Here is a 13,070-nt window from a genome sequence, read left to right on the forward strand (position 1 = left end):
GTTATAAAAAGTAGTGCAATGGGTGGTAATTTTATGAACGTTGATAGGAGTAAGCCAGTAGTAAGGGGTGAGCCTTGTAGGACTTCTGGGAATCAGAAGTGAAAAGGCACTAGTCCTAGTTTTATTGCAATTGCTGAGGTTAGGATGAAGCAGGATGTTGGGTGGGTTAGTTGGGTGATGTCTCACTGTCCGGTGGACCATGCGTTGGTTATGCTAGAGAATAATACCAGGGCTGAGGCAGTCGCTTGAACTAGGAAATATTTAGTTGCAGCTTCAATGGCTCATGGGTGGTGGGATTTTGAGATTAGGGGCAGGATAGCAAGTGTGTTGATTTCAAGGCCGGTTCAAGCAGTGAGTCAGTGGTTGCTTGGAATTGTGATGGTGGTTCCTAGTATTAGGCTCAGGGTAAAAGCTAGTTTTGCTTGGGGGTTCATTAGCAGGGGAAGGGGTTGGACCATCATTTTCGGGGTATGGGCCCGATAGCTTGTTTAGCTAACCCTACTAGAAAATAATATAAAGGAAGTATAGAGGGTTTTGATCTCTCTAGTGTAGGTTCAATTCCTGCTTTTCTAGTTGTTAGGAAATGAGAGGGTTGGTGAACCTCTATATTCACTTTATCATAATGACCCTTAACATTCAGGCACATTTCCTGGGATTATAGGTTGGGGGGCAGGCCTGCGTAGCAAACTAGTATGCTGGCGTGTCATAGGCATAGGGCTAGCGTGAGTGGGAGGAAGTTTTTTCATAGCAGGTGTATTAGCTGATCGTATCGGAATCGAGGATATGAGGCACGAATTCATAGAAATCCTGCTGATAGCAGTAATACTTTTGTGGCCAGTACTACTGGATATAATTCTTGTGGTGGGTTAAGTAGGCTTGGGTTGAAGAATAGGATGGCGGTCAGTGTGTTTATTAGTATAATATTGGCGTACTCGGCCAGAAAGAATAGGGCGAATGGTCCTGCTGAGTACTCCACGTTAAACCCAGAGACCAGCTCTGATTCTCCTGTCAGGTCGAAGGGGGCTCGATTTGTCTCGGCTAATGTGGAGATGTACCATATTATAGCTAGTGGTCAGCAAGGGAAGATGAGGTAAATGGGTTCTTGGGTGACTGCTAGGGTGCTTAGGGAGAAGTTCCCACTAATAAGGACAACAGATAGAAGGATGATCACGAGGGTTACCTCATAGGAAATCGTTTGGGCAGCCGCTTGTAGTGCTCCAATTAAGGACCTTTTCGACCTTGTATATAGCTTAAGATTTTGCGTTCTACTAGTGTTAGGAAGGCTACTGCAATTAGGATGGGCAGCGCATAGGACAGGGCTATAATTAGGTTAATTAGTATTGGGTGGCTGATCATTGGGTGGTTTGTTTAGCTAGGGAGAGGATTTGAACCTCTGAGTTAAAGGACTTAAGCCTTTTGCATTTTCCGAGCTCTGCCACGCTAGCTGGTCCTTTTCTTGGACGTGGTTGGTTGTGATAGCTTTTCGTAATTAAGTTGGTTTCATTACTTAGGGCGAAGGCTTGCTTGTAGTCTTGGCCTCACTTTTCCTATCCTTTTGTACTGGGAAGAGTTCATCATAGATGGAAACCGACCTGGATTACTCCGGTCTGAACTCAGATCACGTAGGACTGTTAATCGTTGAACAAACGAACCCTTAATAGCTGCTGCACTGCTAGGATGTCCTGATCCAACATCGAGGTCCTAAACCTCCTCGTCGATACAGACTCTCGGAGGAGATTGCGCTGTTATCCCTGGGGTAGCTTGGTCCATTGATCAATTGTATTGGGTCTGGTTGCTGTTAGCATGTTGAGGGGTCGCTCTTAGTCTAGAGGTGTGGTCTAGTTTTTGGAGGTTTTGTTTTGCTTCAAGGTCGCCCCAACCAAAAAACGCGAACCAATCTCTTATGCGTCAGTGAACCCGGTGGGTGGATATGTGTAGTAAGGTGGTTGCTGGTTTTAAAGTTCCACAGGGTCTTCTCGTCTTATGTTATTATCCCTGCTTTTGTACAGGGAGATCAATTTCACCGATTGCCTGTAAGAGACAGTTGAGACCTCGTTTAGCCATTCATACAAGTCTCGATTTACGGGACAATTGATTGCGCTACCTTTGCACGGTCAGGATACCGCAGCCGTTGAACGTGAGTCACCGGGCAGGCATCACCTTCAATACTTGTTTGTTGGTTTGCTGAAGGCTATGTTTTTGGTAAATAGTTGGGCCTTGACGGGTTTGCCTAGTTCCTTTTACAGGTTTTAATCTTTCTTAATGGACGCTCCTCTGTCGGGTTAACAAGATGTTTAATACTCTGCTTGTTTGATTAGTCGTATATTGGTGGTTTGTTAATGTACAGATGTAAGCTTGCGTCGTAGAGGGAGGACCCTGGTTACTCATTCTAGCATTAATTCTCCTATTTATGTATAGGTTAGCCTGTTAATGATGAGGGAGTCATAATGTTCTTATATTTTTTGGGTGCGGAGCTTTAATGCACTCTTTGTTGATGGCTGCTTGAGGGCCCACAGTAATAGTCGGTTAGCAGTATTTATCCGCTCGTTGAGGTTGTATTCTTTTTTAAAGGAGCTGTCCCTCCTTTAAATAGCCCTTAATTCGCTTCATTAGGGTTCGTGGGTTTCCTTGGAGAAGAATTAAGAGTGAACTTAGATTCGTTTCACAGGCAACCAGCTATCACCCAGCTCGATTGGCTTTTCACCACTACTAACAAGTCATCCCACTCTTTTGCCACAGAGGTGGGTTCGCTCAATAATAGCTGCTCGTAAGTAGCTCGCTTGGGTTTCGGGGTGGCAAACTTAAATTCATTTTGCTTGGTTTTTCTTGCTAGACCATGATGCGAAAGGTACAAGGGTTGATCTTTGCTGTTCCTAGCTTAGGTTTTTCATTAGTATTTCATCTTTCCCTTATGGTACATGGTCTCTATCACTCCAATGGTGTCTTTTCTATCGCCTATACTAAGACTAGTGAATGCTTTAGTTGGGTATGGTAAGTAGCTTAGTTATTCCAGGTCATGTTGATTGGCTAGAGTTTGGCATCAAGACGATCTGGTGTGACAGATATTTTTCAGGTGTAAGCTGAATGCTTTAGTTTAAGCTACATCTTGTTAGTCTAAGTACACCTTCCGGTACACTTTCCTTGATACGACTTACCTCCTCTTCGGCTGGATGGCTTATTAATTTATAGGGAAAAGGGCGCCTATGAGGAGGGCGATGGGCGGTATGTACATGTCCCAGAGCCGGCTTAAAGAGGGCTCGATTGTCCCACTTTACTGCTAAATCCGCCTTCCAGGGACTGTTTCATGTCCCTTTGCCGTATGTTCTATACTAGAAAATGTAGCCCATTACTACCATTCCATAGGCTATACCTTGACCTGTCTTGTTAGCGGGTTAGGCTATTGCGCCCACTGTTGTGCTGTCAGGGGAGGTGGGCTGGCGACGGCGGTATGTAGGCTGTTTTGGCAAGGAATGGTTAGGTGTAGCGTGGATCATCGATTACAGAACAGGCTCCTCTAGGTGGGTTTGGGGCACCACCAAGTCCTTAGAGTTTTAAGCGTTGGTGCTCGTAGTTCTCGGGCGGATGCTTGGGTAGGTTTAAGCATCAAGATTTAGGGCCAGGCATAGTGGGGTATCTAATCCCAGTTTGGGCCCTGGCTTTCGTGGAGTTCAATTAATCGTTGTTCTAAGATCTTCTTTGAGGTGGAGGCCTTATTAGCATCATGGGCTTGTGACGGCTTAGTTGCTTTTTAATCTTAGTTACTTGGATAACATGTGACCACTCTTTACGCCGTTATAAAGTTAATTTGGGTCTCCTGTATGACTGCGGTGGCTGGCACAGGATTTACCAACCCTGGATTTGCTATGGCTAAGTCAAGTTTACACTCATTACTTAATATTGAATACTGCTGAATACCCGTGGCAATTGCAAGGCGTCTTGGGCTACGGTGGGGTGAGCCTGATACCCGCTCCTATCTACCCTTAATGGGGTGTCCAGGGCTTCTACACTGGAACGCGGATACTTGCATGTATAAACCTAGCAAAAACTAACAGTAAGGTTAGGACTAAGTCTTTTGTCTTTGGGTGCTTGTGTGGCAGCCGTCTTGACATCTTCAGTGTCATGCTTTTTGTAAGCTACAAAGACAATGGGTTTTGTGTTGTTTGGTTGTTTGATTGTGTTGTGTTTTTGTTTGATTTTTGTGAGTGGTGGAGGTAGGCATAGAGGGGGTAAATTCTTTGTGGCGCGGGCGCTTTTAGTAAATGGTGGTTGGTTTGAGTGCAATTTTTGTAATTTTTTTGGGTTAGTTTTTTGATGATGATGATAAAATTTTTAGTTTGTAATATAATGAAATTATAGAGGATGATAAATTGAAAAAGAATGAATTGTAAATGGTTTGGATAATGTAGGAAAAGTGCGGTTGTTTTTTAAACAAAAGTGATAAAAAAAAGGTCAAGATAAAAAAAAAGATGCGTAAAACAGGGTTTGAACGTAAGTTCCTAGAAAGTGGTAAAATAACAAGCATGTTCGGGAACCATTAAACTATCTGCTACCCGAGAGGGTTATAGCGCGCACTCCATGAATGGGGTCAAAGTGCATCAGTGTCAAGTTTGCGACAACCTTATCCATTAACCATGACATTCTGGGTGGTAGGGGATTCATATGTAAGACGGTCATGTGATGGACATGTCAAGAGGAAGATAACACCTGCGGTGCACTTGAGGGGCTTATTGAAGAGACGCCAAAAAAAAAAACAAGTGTAGGAGGTCGGTATGCCGCGATAACGAAATCAGGGAGGAGTATTCAACCGACCACTTGTATCTGTGAAGAGCAAGAGAGACGGATTGAAGCAAGTTATGGTCCTGAAGTTACAGCCACTCACACAAAAGAGCAAGTAGTGTTCGGGGTTTAGGGGGAAAGTATGTGTCGCCGGCCAAGAACCGATGATACCCCTAGCATTGAGTAGCTATGGCCTCGTGAGAAGCGTGATCAATAAATAACCTTGCCCTCTGGCTTGGGAGTGCTTGAAGGCTGTTGGACTGGAATATTACCTAGGAGGTGGGCGAATTCAGTAGACTAGGAGAATGCAAAGGTGTACAGGGACATTCCTCGTTCACTAGGTTGGTAAGTGTGTATAGTAGAAAAGTCGCTAGTCTTATGGGTAACGCTTGTGACCGGGAGGGAGGTAGGATCACTTGGGCTGTATGGTACCTGAAACAAGAATGTGCCTGGAGGGTAAACTGTCTGAAAATCATCAGTTTTGGAGATAATGTTTGGGCTTTTGGTGGAGTGCTATAGCGTATGATTTGGGGTGTCCTACATTTCAGTATATGCCTGATGGGGCAAAGAGTGTGATGCATTTTGTACATACCCTAAGAAGCATGAGAAAAACATGCAGGGGGGGGAAGGGGGGGGCGAATCTATGTGTTTCTGTAGTTAATAGTTTATAACAGCAGTTTTTCAGGCTGCGGTTCTCGGATAGAGGCCGAGTAGGAACGTATGATAGAATTAATTTTATTTTTAGGACTGTGTTTCGTTTTAGGGGGGTTAGCAGTGGCCTCCAACCCTTCTCCTTACTATGGGATGATAGGGTTGGTTGTGGCTGCTGTTGCTGGGTGTGGTTGGTTGGTAAGTTTGGGGGTGTCCTTTGTGTCTTGGGTATTGGTGATGGTTTATCTAGGGGGGATGTTGGTAGTGTTTGTTTATTCGGTGTCGTTGGCAGCGGATCCATATCCTGAAGCTTGAGCAGATTGGGGGGTTGTTGGTTATGGGTTTGGGATGGGTCTGGTTGTTATGGTGGGGCTTGTTGCTAGTGGTGTGTTTGGGTTATTGGTGAATGGGGGTACGGTGAGTGGTGTGGGGCTGTTGTCGGTTTGGTTGGACCTTAGTGGGGTGGCTGTTCTTTATTCGGAAGGGGCTGGGTTGCTTATGGTTGGGGGGTGGGGGTTATTGCTGACTTTGTTTGTGGTGTTGGAACTTGTGCGGGGTTATCTCGGAGGGCGATTCGGGCTGTTTAGGGGGGTCAGAAGGTAGTTTAATCGAAAGTGCCAGCTTTGGGAGTTGGTGATGGAGGTTTGAATCCTTCCTTTCTGATATGATGGGGAACTCTAAGAAGAGGTGTAGTCTTCAATCTTTGGTTTACAAGACCAATGTTTTTATAAACTATTAGAGTTGGTTATAGTTTTAACATTTTATTTTCTAGTGCGGCTGCGAGGGGGAATAGGACTAGAATGATCGTGAAGTAGGAGGCTGAGGCTAGTTGGACGATGATGATGAATGGGTGTTCTACTGGCTGGCTGCCGACTCAGGTTAGGACTAGAACGTTGGCGACTAAGGTTCAAAATAGGACTTGTGAAATAGGGCGGAAGGTCATTGATCATAGTTTGGATGTGTGCAGTAGTGGTAGGAGAAATAGGACTAGAATTGAGGCGGCCAGGGCTAAAACTCCTCCCAGTTTTTTTGGAATGGAACGTAAGATAGCGTAGGCAAAAAGAAAGTATCATTCGGGTTTAATGTGGGGGGGTGTGGTTAGTGGATTGGCGGGCGTGAAGTTTTCTGGATCTCCTAGTGTGTTGGGGGAAAATAGGGCCAGGGAAACTAGTAGAAGCAGTATTAGTGCAAATCCTAGGATGTCTTTTGTAGTGTAATATGGATGGAATGGGATTTTGTCGCAGTCTGGTGGGATACCTAGTGGGTTGTTTGAGCCTGTTTCATACAGGAATGTTAGGTGGACTATGGTGAGGCCTGCGATGACAAAAGTTAGGAGGAAGTGAAGGGCAAAGAATCGGGTGAGGGTTAGGTTGTCTATGGAGAATCCCCCCCAGACCCACTCTACTAGTGTTTGGCCGATGTAGGGGATTGCTGAGAAGAGGTTAGTGATGACTGTAGCCCCTCAGAATGATATTTGGCCTCATGGTAGGACGTACCCTACGAAGGCGGTTGCTATGAGGGCGAGTAGGAGGATGACTCTGATGTTTCAGGTTTCTTTGTTGAGGTATGAGCCTAGTAGATTCCTCGGCTGATGTGGAGGTAGATGCAGAAAAGTGAGGCTCCATTTGCATGGAGGTTGCGGATGAGTCAGCCAAATTGTACGTCTCGGCATATGTGGGCGACTGAAGCGAAAGCTAGAGAGGTGTCTGCCGTGTAGTGTATGGCTAGTAGGAGGCCTGTGATGATTTGAGTGATTAAGCAGACGCCTAGTAGGGACCCGAAGTTCCATCATGTTGAAATGTTTGATGGTGTGGGGAGGTCGATTAGGGCGTTGTTGATGATTTTGAGTAGTTCATGGTTTTTTCAAAGATTTGGGGCCATTAGGTTATGTCTGTATGTGGAGATGAGGATGATGATGATGGATAGGGCGAATGATCCTAGGTAGGCTTTGATTTGTCCAGAGTGCAGGGTTGTGGCGGTTTTGGCTGCTGTTATTTGTAGGCTGGCTAGCCCTTCTGGTCCTAGTGTTTTGAATCAGGATAGGTCGATTAGGTGGGAGGTAATGTTTTCGCTCCATTTTAGGGAGGAGGTTATGCTAAGGTGGTGGATTAGAGGGTTGTAGTATCCTAGGGATGTGGAGAAGTTATGTAGGGCTGTTTGTTTTGGTATAATGTGGGCTTGGGTTATTTTTGAGATTTCTAGGGCTAGGGCGATCCCTAGGGTTGTCACTACTAAAGCTGTGATTTTGATGGATAGTGGTATGGTTGTTGGAGGTGTTTTTGTTGGGGTAATGAATGAGGTGATTAGGAATCCTGCTGTGATGCCTCCTAATGCTAGGCGAGTGATGGGAGAGATAATTGCTGGGTTGTTTTCGTTTATTGGGGTGAGAGGGGGGATTCGGACAAAGCCGGCTTGAACTAGTATAGTTATGCGGATTGTGTATACTGCGGTGAATGATGTAGCTAGGAGGGTTAGAATGAGGGCTCAAGCATTTAGGTAGGATGTGTTCAGGTTTTCGATGATCTGGTCTTTTGAGTAAAATCCTGCTAGGAATGGTATTCCTATTAAGGCGAGGTTTCTGATAGTGAGGCAGGAGGTGGTTGTTGGTAGTATTTTTTGCAGGCCTCCTATTTTTCGAATGTCTTGCTCACCATTTAGGTTGTGGATGATGGAGCCAGAACATAGGAACAGCATGGCTTTGAAGAAGGCGTGGGTTGAGATGTGGAGGAAGGCTAATTCTGGGAGGTTTAGTCCAATAGTGACTATTATTAGGCCTAGCTGACTTGAGGTTGAGAAGGCGATAATTTTTTTAATATCGTTTTGGGTGAGGGCGCATGTGGCTGCGAATAGGGTTGATGTGGCCCCAAGGCATAGGCATAGTGTGAGGGCGGTTTGGTTGTTGTGGAATAGGGGGTGGGTTCGGATTAGTAGGAAAATTCCGGCTACTACTATTGTGCTGGAGTGGAGAAGGGCTGATACGGGGGTGGGTCCTTCTATAGCAGCGGGTAGTCATGGGTGTAGGCCAAATTGTGCGGATTTGCTGGCTGCGGCTAGAATAAGACCTAGCAGGGGTAGTGTGGGGGTTTGGGAGGGTGAAGGGAGTTGGCTAATTTCTCATGTGTTTATCGTAGAGGCTAGTCATGCTATGGATAGGATAAGTCCGATGTCTCCAATTCGGTTATATGTTACGGCTTGGAGGGCAGCAGTGCTGGCTTCTGCTCGGCTGTGCCATCAGCTGATTAGAAGGAAGGATATGATTCCCACCCCTTCCCAGCCAATGAACAGGACAAATAGGTTGTTGGCGATGATTAGGATGAGTATAGCTATTAGGAAGAGTAGGAGATACGTAAAGAATTTTGTAATGTACGGGTCTGAGGCTATGTATCATGTTGCGAATTGTAGGATGGATCATAATACGAATAGGGCGATTGGGAAGAAGGTGAGGAAGTAGAAGTCTATTTTTAGGCTGATTGGGATTTTGAAGTTTATGATGAATTTTCATTCTCAGAGGGAGGTTAGGCTCTCTGTACCTGAGTGGATGTGAATTATTATGGGGATGGTGCTGATTAGGAAAGAGGCTTTTACTGTGTTTATGATAGTGGTTGGGGTGTTTATGAGGTTGTCTGACAGGAGTGGGAAGAGGATTGGGGTGGATAGGGTGACTAAGGTTAGAAGTGTAAGTGTGTTTAGGACTAGTGGGAGGTCCATTACTTTCACTTGGATTTGCACCAAGGTGGATGGCTCCCAAGACCATTGGATTACTGCTATCCTTTGAAAGTAAGGGGGCTGAGGTTTTATGCTCAGATGCGGGAATTAGCAGTTCCTGTTGGTTAAACCTTCCCTCGGCAGGTAAGAAGGGTCTAACTTCTATTTTTCAACCTAAAATCCTAACCTTTGTCTCGCCAAACCCCCCTGCTAACAAAGCTCCAACTCCCCCAAGCACTACCCCTTGAACCTGACCATGAACCTAAGCTTTTTTGACCATTTCAATCCCCACCTATTCCAGTTACATGCAGTGGAAATATCTTCTTGTAGTGCTGCATAGGCCTTTGTCCTTTGAGCATTTTGGTGTGATTTCAAGCCAGATTTGTCCTTTTATTCCATTCTGAATAACTTGTTTGCTGTGCAGTAGCTTACTTGTTTTGCTTGTTTCTGGGAGAGATTAGAATTGTAGCCCTTTCAGTGAATGTTTATTTTAACAATGAGAGATCACTAAAAGCAGCATAAACTGAAACTACTCCTACATGACAACAAGCAGCACAGCCAAGGGTGGTGTACCGGTGGATCTCCATTTACTGGAATGTTGCTTGGCTGGTTACAGATTGCATTGAAGCTTCCAGCTCCCTGTCATCCTGTTCATGGGCTTTTTTAATGGGATGACTGTGGGAAACTCTGCATAGTCCAGAGATACACTTTATGGGTGTTGAAGCAGTGGTTTTGTGTGTGCCAGGCTGAGATGACAATTTTAATACACAAACAAAGAGAGAGGGGGATAAAAGCTGTGAGGACCCTGGGGGGCATCCCCTAAGTTAAGGAGACACAAGAAGCTTCCCTCAAAGCTGTTAAAACCCCTTTAGTTCCTTCCCCTGTTCCTATGTCCCTGAGCCACTCCCTCCCTATTCCCTGATTGATTCTAATCTTTGTACTGCCCCGAGACCAGGGTGACCCCCGTGTTATGAATAAGAAATTGCTTATTTCTTAAAAGTTATAGAGTGTTATCTAATGGCCTAATGCTAACTTGTTGATTAATTACCTGCTGTCCATCCCCTGTTAACTACCTGTTGTTCATCCCCTGTTAATTACCTGTTAGAACTCCCTCCCTGTCGGGTCGGGTTTCACCACTTATGCTTCCTAGAAAATGGCACACGGGACTCTGAGGAGGAAGTGACATCAACAGTAATATGCAAATACTGAAACACACCAAATCCAGCATGGAAAAACCCCTAAAACGACGAGCCACCATGGAACTGAAGAATTCAAGTGACTGCAAAGGGTGAGCAATTAGTTCTAGTGTCCACTAGGACATTTTTAAGCTCTCGCTCCAACCTACAGAGATGTCGGCTAGAGTAAGGACTCCAAACTACAGCCTGGACTTTGGAGTACCCTTCCGATCCCATGAAGACAGAATCCCCGGCTCTGCCTGCATGCAAAGCAGACAAAACTGCACTCCTCCTTCTCCATGTCACTCGGAGAAGCAGCAGCAGTGGTGGTGTGTGTGCAACACATGGGGCCCCCACCTGAGCTGTTCACTTTTAATAAAGGCATTTTAAAGGAGCACGATCTCCTGTCCGTACTTGTCACCCAGGCCCCTGGGGAGTGAGTAAGCTGGACTCTCCATGTGTGTGTGTGCCAGGGACCTGAACATCTCACTGCACAGCTGAATAAAACATCTGTGGATACCACGCAAAGGCCCTTTCTGCTTCCTTACCTTGGACTTTACTAGCAATTCAGGCTGCTACAAAAAGCCAACAACCCCTCTCTAAAAAACTCAGTTTTGCTCTATGCAGGCTGTATCTGCTAAATTTTTAAGAAGCAGGGCAAGGATTTTGTCATTGTCCATGGTTGATCTTGTTTTCCCTGAGCAGAGCTGAGTGTTTTGTGTACCTCAGACTTTTTATGGCATACAGTGCTGTCCCAGGTTGAAATGCAAGATGTTATTCATTTCCCATCTGTGCATCTGTGAGCAGTTTCTTCTTATCTTTTCCACCTCCTCCTTATATCTTCTTATCTTCCCCCCCCCCCCCCCGCCCCGTAAGATATCTGTTGTTAATGGCTCATTCAATGTCACTGCATGACTGTTGAAATTACATCATCCCATCGTGGGATGCTCTGCCCAGAGGGAGGAGACAAGCATTTCCTGACTGAATATAATCTGGGCAGCTTCCCACTGGGAATAGCTGGGGTTTCTCCACTGCACCGTCAGAGGAAGATTACACCCTTCTACAAGATCTGACAGAACCACATCTGTCCCTTTAGGAAGACTGAAGCCATTCCAGTCTGGACTCCCACCACCACCAGAATGTCAGGTTGTATTCTGACTCTGTCAGTGGTTGTTTTCTTTCCTTTTGTATTATTGCATGTATTTAGTTTTTTTCTTTTCCTAATAAATTGTATTTCTTACTTGAAGTCTCTCACTGGTTTTGCTTTTCAAACCAGAACAAGTGCATACATTCTGCATAAAAAATGAATTCTCATAATCAATGTAGTTCATTCTGGGAATGGCTAAAATAAAGAAATATTGGTGTAACTAGAATTTTCTTTAAAGAGCCTAAAGAAGTGTTTTGTTCCATTGTTGCAGCAGATAGGCCTGCTAGGCCCCTCTGGAGATTAGCTGCCTAAGGACAGAGAAAATGCATAGTCATGCTGACTAGCAAAAGAACCCCTTTTCCCACGCCTCAGACCCTCTGTTATCTTCCTGTAAGACAACAGGTCAATTTGTACCCTGACCCACACCATTGGACCATTTCTCAAAACCCCTGTACCCTATAAAAACCCCTCAGTTTCCCTAGCTCGTTGGAAGTAAGCTGTCCCTGAACCCTTCACGGAAGATGAAATAAAGACCCTCCGGTGGAACCTCACACAGCGCTCCCCGTCTCTCTCTCCCTGCGTCTGCCCGAGGCACCCCAGCAAGCCTAAGAGCTGAAATCACTTCTAAAAGAGCTGAACACTGCTTAAGAGCTGCATATCACTACAACAGCTTGCTGGGGCTAGCCTGTGCCTGGGAGCTCTGCCAAAGGTGCTTGGGCAGGAGGGTGTGCAGATACCCTTCTCACCCTAGAACACCAAGGCAGCCGGACCAACTGAGCCTAGCCGGGACCAAAAACAATAATCTGGCGCCCAACCGGGAAGATAAAACCCACCAGAGCAGCCTTCTTCGCGAAGAGTAACTGCCTTGGGTCCGGCCAGAATCCTTCTGAAGATAACTTCTCCGTTATAGAAGAAATTTTCTGCAGAAGGTGTCTGAATGACCCTCTTTGTCCAGCCCTGAGGAATCAGACAGTGGCAGACCACCCTCCAGCAGCTTCCGACCCACATTTGGCTGAGGAGTAAGTATATTACAGCCTTTTTTCGCGCGCTTTTACATTTGGGTCCCTTTTTCTTTTTCTTTTGTTTTTTTTCTCTTTTTACTGCTGGGAGGGGAAAGGGAATAATAATATTATGGGATCAAAAAATAGTAAATTAAAACAACCCCAGAACGAGAGAGACGTATATTTAAAACTCTTAGAAATTCTTTCCCTTAATAATTCTTCTTTCTCTAACCCTAAACTTTTGAAACCTAACTTAAAAAAGTTTATAAAATGGATAATTTCACAGTTTCCTGATACTAATACACACTCCATAACCTTAGATTCTTTTTGGGACTCTGTGGGCATACAAATATATACTTCCCAAATTAATGGGGATTTCTCTGTTACACGATTCTTACCTATTTTTCACAAAATTACCAAAGCGGTAGAAAAAAGAAATAGGACGGGTTCTGCGGCAGAAGCAGTTCCAGCCTTATCTCTCCCACCAGCTTGTTCCCTTTCAAGTGCTAATACCTTATCTACAAACCCGGACTCCAGGGAGGGCGGGCCCCAGCTCACCCCTGCCGTTTCTGCTCCGCTCCTGCCCTGCCCCCCCGGGATTACCGCGGCCCCCAG

This window comes from Anomalospiza imberbis, chromosome 14 (genome assembly GCF_031753505.1).
Source record: "Anomalospiza imberbis isolate Cuckoo-Finch-1a 21T00152 chromosome 14, ASM3175350v1, whole genome shotgun sequence".
Classification (NCBI taxonomy): domain Eukaryota; kingdom Metazoa; phylum Chordata; class Aves; order Passeriformes; family Viduidae; genus Anomalospiza; species Anomalospiza imberbis.